An 8,969-nucleotide genomic window follows, 5' to 3' on the forward strand; every position below is an offset into this window, starting at 1 on the left:
AAAAGAGAGAGAGAGAGTGAGAGAGAGAGATACACACGAGAGTGCGTGAGGGGCCTCTGCCCAAGGGTTGCTCTAGCCCTCCCCTCTGGACTCAGCCCAGGTGCCTCCTGAGGCTGTGGGTTGGATGGGAGGGACACAGAGCTTTCGATCATCTCTAGTGAATTCCCAGCTTATAAGCACGCATGCTGCGGCCCAGAGACTGAGAGCCCTCAGAAGCAAGCCTGTGTTCACGCTGTCTCCCGTCCGGGCTGAGCCGGGCTGAGCCGGCATCCGAACATTCCACGCGGCGACTCAGCAAGAATCAAGGATCCCGAAAGCCGTGTGCGGTGATGCCGTTTGTCTTGGCAAACAGAGCTGCAAGCAGTCCGTCGCCACCTGTCTGCCACAGCACCGCGAGTGCCCGCTCCTGACTCATGCTGCCTCACTGTTTCATAAGAGGGGGCAGGTCCGTTTCTCTGCCGAGAACAAAAATCTGAACAATCGGAACTTATAATTCTCCAGGAACGTGCAAAAGTGGTGTCGCTTACAGAAAAAAAAATTCTCCTGAGTATTTGGTAATGGAAGCCATTACGGTTGCACGGCAAGCATAAGCCGTGGCCGTGAATGGAATTAGAATCACTCATTCATTCATTCATTCAGCACGTGCCAATACGGCACCAGTGACCGAGCAGGCAGTGTGCACAATGGAGCCCAGGGTCTGGCTTTACTCCCTCCCACATCTTTATCCAGAGGGTGGGCCAGCTGAATAGTGTTGGGTGCTATGCTTTGGAAGAGGGGTAACCTGGACCTCAGACCCCCACAAACACCCTGGCTACCGTCGTGGAGGGGTCACACTCTTGAGGGGCCAAGTCTCAACCCAGAAACCTACGTGGCACTGTGGGCAGATCCGGAGCTGAGTCCCAGCCCACTCCCCTCCCCCGCTGTGTGACCTTGGACTCGAGTCTCCTCTCTGACCCTCTGTCGCAGGAGGAGGAGGGGAAATGAAGCGCGTTCTCTCAGGCACTCCAGCGACAGCACACAGAAGAGGGCCCGGGGTGTGGAACTAAGGCAGAGCTTCAGATAGGCTATCCTGTGCCACTCCAGACTCTAAGCGTAGCACACATTAACTAGCAAGAGTAAGCGGGTAAGGTTAGTTCCTCTTCAAACTAGCTCCAGGCCCATGAGGCAGTTTCAGGAATTGTACAGCCTTCCCCACTCCGTGATGGGTGACAGCCCTGCAGCAGTCTAGGGGGGACCTCGAGGCTGGCACCAAGGCTCTCTGGACACTGGCCAGTGACTCCAGCTCTGCACGCACAGGAACCTGGATGCAAACAAGACCTACTCCACACGGCATCTAGCACGTTGCTAGGTAACCACTGCTGCCTGGCACGCGCGTGTGGCCATTCTGCTTCTTGTATCAACTCGTTCTGCTAACATGATTAGAGTGAACTTAACCCTGGGGAGTGGAGTGCAGCATTTCGGTTTTCGTCACCTGTATCCAGAGGACCAGAGAATATTTTGCAGCATGAGGGGAAGGAGCAGTGAGGTAAAGGAAGAACTGAGATCCTACAGTAGGGAGGAGGGAAATGAGATACAGCGCATCTCCTCCCAAGACGCGGCAATGACCACACTCAAGCCAGGTGGCTCCGGGCGTCTTTGATCCCTTTCCTGTCCCTGTGCTGGTCAAGCCCGGGCACCCGGGACTTGAAGCCAGGGTGGGTCTGGACCAGACACCAGAGGGGCAATGTTTCACAGTTATGGCCACACCAAATGCCACTCCCAGTCCAAGGGGTCACCGGGAACTTGGTGGCACTCTCCTGATCCAGAACAGAGAGGACCAGGGGGGCTGCCTCATCTTCCTGCTGGCTCTGTGCCCCTGTCCCAAGCAGCCTGAGGTCTCCCGGGAGTCCACGGGACCCTGGAGCCCAGGTGCACGCAAGGTGGTTTCTCTCTGAGCTGCTGGAGGACATCCTGTAAGTCGCTTCTCTTAGGAAAGCAAATGGTCCCCAGAGCGCTCAAACTTATTGTCCCCCAGGGCAGGCATTTAGCTGAGTGGTTGAAATGCCGGTGAAGATTCCCATGTCTCAAATCAGAGGGCCTGGACTGGGTTCTCAGGTCCAGCTCTGACTCCAGCCTCCTCCTAATACAGACCATGGGGTGCAGCAGGTGGTGGCTCCACTCATTAACTGGATTCCTGCCGCCCACGTCAGGAACCGGGGTTGCACTCCCAGCGCCCAGCTCAGCTCTGACCTGCTCCTATCATTGCAGACATTTACAGAGTGAACCAGTGCATAGGAACCATCTCTCTCTCTCGCTCTCACTCTCATCTCTCTTAAAAATAATTTTAAAAACTTTCCCCCAGATATATTGAGATATATTTGACAAATAAAAAATTGCACGTATTTAAGGTATACGACAGGAGCTGTGAATATACATTGCAAAATGATTACCATACCACAAGGGAGCTAATTAACACATTTGTCGCTTCACACACTTATCACTGTGTGTGTGTGTGTGTACATGCACGCATGCCTGTGGTGGAAATACTTCAAATCTACTCCCTTGGCAAAATTCCCAGCATGCAGTGCGTCATTCCTAACTATTGGTGGTGCGGCCCATTAGTCACCGGCACCTGTCCCTTCAATTAATGCCCCAGACCCTGATTCAACGGGCAACTGAATTTTTATTTATTTATTTATTTATTTTTTATTTTTGACAGGCAGAGTGGACAGTGAGAGAGAGACAGAGAGAAAGGTCTTCCTTTTGCCGTTGGTTCACCCTCCAATGGCCACCGCGGTAGGCGCGCTGCGGCCGGCGCACCGCGCTGTTCCGATGGCAGGAGCCAGGTGCTTCTCCTGGTCTCCCATGGGGTGCAGGACCCAAGCACTTGGGCCATCCTCCACTGCACTCCCTGGCCACAGCAGAGAGCTGGCCTGGAAGAGGGGCAACCGGGACAGGATCGGTGCCCCGACCGGGACTAGAACCCGGTGTGCCGGCGCCGCAAGGCGGAGGATTAGCCTAGTGAGCCGCGGCGCCGGCCGACAATTGAATTTTTAAAACATTGATCCCAGCAAGGAGGCCCTAGCACTGGAAAGAGCCTTGGGAGCCAGACAGGCGAGCCGGGGACCCTTCCATGTGGGGAGCAACGTGGTGAGGATCCACGCTCAGGTGTGGGGACCTGGGGTGAGGCATCGAGTCCTAACAAGGACAGAAGGTGTCTTGGGAGAGGTAACTCCAGGACCTGCAGCTGTGGCTTCACCCCTTGAGGGCAGAGCTTGGTCTCAGGCTCCTGGGCGTGTTCCCCACTCCCAGCACAGACCCCGATGGTGCCTAAGAGCCGCATGATGCGTGTGCTTCCTGTACACAGTGCTGCCACGTGCTCCGCAGGCTGGTGAGCTGTGTGCCCGAATCTTGCCCTAACCTCTGCTGTCACCGTGTCACACTTCTGTTCCGGCTCAAGTCCAGCTGAGGCCCAAAGCCGCGCCCCCGTAGTTTTCGGGCTTCGCCTGGCTCCACGGAGCGTTGCTTCCTGAGCGCTGTGGACACGCGTGCTCACTCCTGCCAGGGCGCACTTGCTGGCTGCTCCCCCACCACCCACGCCCCCTCCCCCTTTCCTCCACCAGCAGACTCTCCTTGCCCTTCGACGTTCAAGGCACTTTTCTCCTCCAACTGCCTTCAATCATCCTACCCATGCTTTGCTCCTGGACCGGATAAGCCCAGGCTTTCAGCAGGTGGTCTGCCACACACTCCCCCGTGCCCCCGTCTCCGCTTAACACACAGGCGCTCTAAGGGGGAGCTTGTCAGGTCAGGAACGGTGGCTCCAGGCAGGCTCCATCGCCTGCTAGCTGTGTGGCCTTGGGCAAGTTACTTGGTCTCTCTGGGGCCTCAGTTTCCTCATCTATTAAAAAAGAAACAATATTTATAGACCTAATATGACCCAGCCATCCACACCTGGGAATTTACCCAAGGGAAATGAATCCAGCAAGTAAGAGAGTTATCTGCACCCCCATGTTTATTGCAGCTCGATTCACAATAGCTAAGACACAGAATCAACCTAAATGCCTGTCAACTGAAGACTGGATAAAGAAATTATGAGATATGTATTCTATGGAATATTACTCGGCAGTAAAAAAAAAAAAAGAAAGAAAGAAATGCAGTCATTTGCAACAAAACAGATGAATCCGGAAAACACCCTACTTAGTGAAATAAGCCAGTCCCAAAGGGACGGATACCACATGTCCTCCCTGATCTGTGGTAACTAACAGAGCTCCTAGAAGGAAATCTGCAGGAGTGAAATCGACACTTTGAGAAGCAGTGACTGAACAGCCCTTGTCTTGACTGTCGATAACAGTTGTTGTTTTTTTTTTTTTTTCTTAATAGAGAATGAGACTGGAAATGGGAGAGGGAGGAGGAGGTGGGGTGGGAGGTGGGGTGGGAGGGCGGGTATGATGGGAAGAATCGCTGTATTCCCAAAGTTGTACTCAGGAAATTTGTGCTCATTAAATAAAAGGTTTCTTTGGGGGAAAAAAAAAGACCTGGTAACTCCTGCCTCGCAGGATCGTGGTGATTATTAGAGGCAGCAGGCACGGTCACGCCTGGCACACAGGGTGTGACAACGGTGGCCGCCAATGGCCAGCACCCTGACTGAGACACCTGCTGTCCAAATAGTATTCATAGCAAAAGATGCTTTCTTCAGTCAAATGCTACAGGTTGGCTGGGTTCCAGAGACCTTTCTGGGTGTATTTTTATTTTATTATGCTATTCTATTTTATTCTTTTTTAAAGATTTATTTATTTGAAAGTCAGAGTTACACAGAGAGAGGAGAGGCAGGGAAAGAGAGAGGGAGAGAGGTCTGCCATCTGTTGGTTCATTTCCCAGTTGGCCGCAATGGCCGGAGCTGTGCTGATCTGAATCCAGGAGCCAGGAGCTTCTTCCAGGTCTCCCATGCGGATGCGAGGGTCCAGGGACTTGGGCCATCTTCTACTGCTTTCTCAGGCCATAGCAGAGAGCTGGATCGGAAGTGGAGCAGTCGGGTCTTGAACCGGCGCCCATATGGGATGCTGGTGCTTCAGGCCAAGGCGTTAACCCGCTGTGCCACAGCGCCAGCCCCTTATTTTATTATTTTATTATTCTATTTTAATTTGAAAGGCCAAGAGAGAGAGAGAGAGAGAGAGAGAGAGAGAGAGAGAGAGAGAGAGATCTTCCATCCACTGGTCCACTCAGAACATCCAGGGTTGTGCCAGGCCAAGGCCAGGAGCCTGGAACTCCCTCCAGATCTCTCACGTGGCTGCAGGGACTGAAATACTTGAGCCGCCCTGTGCTGCCCCACCCCCAGGGAGCCCATAGCAGGAATCTGGAATCTGGAGTGGAGCCAGGACTTGAACCCAGGTCCTCTGGTATGGGAGGCAGTGATCAAGTGTGTCAAGTGCCTGCCCCTGGATATCTATTTTTAAACAGTTATTCCAAGGGTGGGCACTGTGGCACAGGGGGTTAAGACACTGCCCGGATCCTGCATTGCATATCACCGTGCCTGGGATCGAGCCCTGCCTCTGCCCCCGGCTCCAGCTGCCTGCTAATATGCACCCTAACGCGCATCCCGGGAGACAGCAGGTGATGTCTGACATACTGTGATTTGAAGTCCCTTGGGGTGAATGTCACATAGAAAGTGTTCTTATCTACATAGGAAATCTCAAAAATGAAAAACTAAAACCCATTCCCCCAAACTAGTCAGTTTAACAAGAAAACAAATATCCCATTTTTTATTCTTTACTTTTTAAAGTATCTATCTGAAAGGCAGAGTGACACAGAAGGAGAGATGGAGAAAGAGAGAAGCGTCTTCCATCCACTGATTCACCCCCACATGCTCACAGCAGCCAGGGCTGGAACAGGCCCAAGCCAGGAGCCAGAGCTCCACCCAGGTCTCCCAGGTGGGTGGCAGGGACCAGGTACTTGAGCCACCACCTGCTGCCTCCCAAACGTGAGCAGGAAGCTGGGTCCTAGCACCGTCCTGCTGGAATCAAACCGGCAGGTGATATGTGAAGCAGGCGTCCCTGGTGACAGCTTAGCCCGGTGTCCCTGGCACATCAGCAGGGAGCTGGATTGGAAGTGGAGCAGCCCCGACTCTAACCAGCACCCATATGAGATGCAGCTTGACCCGCTGCACCATGGCGCCTGCCCGTGAATTTCTATTTTATTTCTTTTCTTTTTTCTTTTTTTGACAGGCAGAATGGACAGTGAGAGAGAGAGAGACAGGGAAAAAGGTCTTCCTTTCCCATTGGTTCACCCTCCAATGGCCGCTGTGGCCAGTGCGCTGCAGCCGGCGCATTGCGCAGATCTGAAGGCAGGAGCCAGGTGCTTCTCCTGGTCTCCCATGCGGGTGCAGGGCCCAAGGACTTGGGCCATCCTCCACTGCACTCCCGGGCCACAGCAGAGAGCTAGACTGGAAGAGGGGCAACCAGGACAGAATCCGGTGCCCCAACCGGGACTAGAACCTGGGGTGCCGGCGCCACAGGCGGAGGATTAGCCTATTGAGCCACGGCGCCGGCCTCTATTTTATTTTTTTTAATGTCAAACAAGGTCTGGAGTATAAGAAGGCACAGAGGAGAGGCAGGGGAAGCACCTGAGCTGGAACTCACCTGGCCCCGCCTACAATAAGCAGGGTGGCCTCCGCCAGGTGTCCCTGTCTGCGAGCCTCAGTTTCCCCAGCTGTTCGGCAGATGAGCCAGACGCTCAGACTCCCTCACCTGCACCCTCCCCACCCAGGCGGACCCCTGAGGTGGACCACTTCCCTGCCTTCTTTCCTGCCCACGACCTGAAACCCTGACTGAGCACATTGGTCCCTTGTCAAAGGACAGCAGGCCATGACCACTGACACCCTTGCTGACTGGCCGGAAGCTGAACGCCCGGCCCCAGCGCCTGCGCCTCGGGCTCAGCACAGCCCCATCTCCGGCTTGGAAGCCCATCATCTCCACCATCGCAGACCTGCTGGCAGAGAGCGGCAGCCTCTGTCTTCAATGTATAATTGATATGGCCCACTTTCATTGCCAAGGACAGCCCAGAAAGCCACTCGATCCTGCACAGGGAAGCAGTGCGCCTTGCCCTCTGGGAGGCGTGTGCTCTCCACCTACGGCCACAGGCGTCTTTCCAAAGACTTGTGCTTTACTGGGCCACCTCACTAGGCCAGGAACAATGGGACCTGGGGATAGTAGGACAGGCAGCGCAATTTCAAGGCTGCTGCCAGAGGCACAGGTGTGAGTGACATCAAGCACACGGGAGCCTTGGTGGCAGCTGGGGAGGTGTCCCCGGCAGGCTGGCGCCCACACTGGGACAGTCACATCTTTGCAGATGAACGGCACGATGGCCAAGCACTGTGTTTCCCACCCCACCCCACCCTACCCTTTTTTTTTTTTAAGATTTATTTGAAAGGCAGAAATACAGAGAGATGCCGGCGCCGTGGCTCAATAGGCTAATCCTCCGCCTTGTGGCACCGGCACACCGGGTTCTAGTCCCGGTCGGGGCACCGATCCTGTCCTGGTTGCCCCTCTTCCAGGCCAGCTCTCTGCTGTGGCCAGGGAGTGCAGTGGAGGATGGCCCAAGTCCTTGGGCCCTGCACCCCATGGGAGACCAGGAGAAGCACCTGGCTCCTGCCATCGGAGCAGCGCGGTGCGCCGGCCGCAGCGCGCCTACCGCGGCGGCCATTGGAGGGTGAACCAATGGCAAAGGAAGACCTTTCTCTCTGTCTCTCTCTCACTGTCCACTCTGCCTGTAAAAAAGAAAAGAAAGAAATACAGAGAGAAGGAGAAAGAGAAAGTGAGAGCGAGAGAGCTCTCACTGGTTCACTCACCAAATGGCCGGGATTGGGGCAGGCCAAAGCCAGGAGCCAGGAGCTTCTCCCGGGTCTTCCACATGGCTGGCAGGCACCCGAGGACGTGGGCCATCTTCGGCTGCTTTGCCAAGCACATAGCAGGGAGCTGGATCGGAAGTGGAGCAGGCAGGACATGAACCGGCACCCATAGCGAAGACAGTGCTGAACTTCTAAGCCACAGCGCCAGCCCCAGGCACTGGGTTCCTAACAGAAGCCTGGCTGGGCTCTGCTTCCCCGCTGTTGCCTGCGTCCCAGGGGCCTCAGGTCTGATAGGCCCACTCTGGTCTGCAGCCTCCTCACTTGTAAAATACACGCACCGGAGCCCTGCCTGTCGGCCCCATGGGCTGTGGCAAGGTTTGAGAGGACTAGAAACTGCGCACATTTCCTGTGGAAGGCTTTGCCCTTGCTCCTCACAGCGCGGTCCCCGGACCAGTGGGAGCTGTGTGGAAATGCAGAGTCCCAGGCCCCTGCCCGAACCCGCTGAATCCGAATCTGCAGGCAACAAGAGCTCCAGGCCATGTGGCTGAGAAGTGGACGTGCGGGACGGGTAAGGAGGCACGGTTAGTTCAGCAGCCCCGGCCTGTAGGGAGCAGAGAAGGCTGCGGAGGGGGTCCTGCCAGCTGTCCCAGCACGGGTGGACGCGGGGGGGGGCACCCCTGCACCGGCTTTGCTACCAAGTTGGGGAGGACACTTGACCTGTGTTTCCAAATTCCCCAGCCATGCTGCGTCACACTTGAGCAGATGCCATTCGAGTAATGTGCAGGGAGGGGACCTGTAGAGGCTCACTGGTAAGTGCTCCATTTCCTAGGTTTAAAAATACCGACTTGATCGGGCTGCGGTGAGCAGTGAGCGAGCGGCCGCGTCCCTCCCAGCACGGCTTCCTCATTAGGCTTCTCTCCCAGAGGCCCCTGCCTGGGTTCTGGCAGCTGCATTCGGATGGCTCCGCTAATCGATGCTGTAAGCCCACGGGGACGGAGCCGCAGGCCTGATCCTAAAAGCCTGGCTCCTGGCCGGCGGCTTCTCTTGGAAAATGCCCTCCTGTTCTTTCCAAGGGGGCACAGTCAGTTCCCTGTGTTTGCCGGAGCCAGGTTGCTTGGAGAAGTCGCGGTAAAGGAGTCCTCTTAGT

Source organism: Lepus europaeus, chromosome 22, assembly GCF_033115175.1.
Source record: "Lepus europaeus isolate LE1 chromosome 22, mLepTim1.pri, whole genome shotgun sequence".
Taxonomy (NCBI): domain Eukaryota; kingdom Metazoa; phylum Chordata; class Mammalia; order Lagomorpha; family Leporidae; genus Lepus; species Lepus europaeus.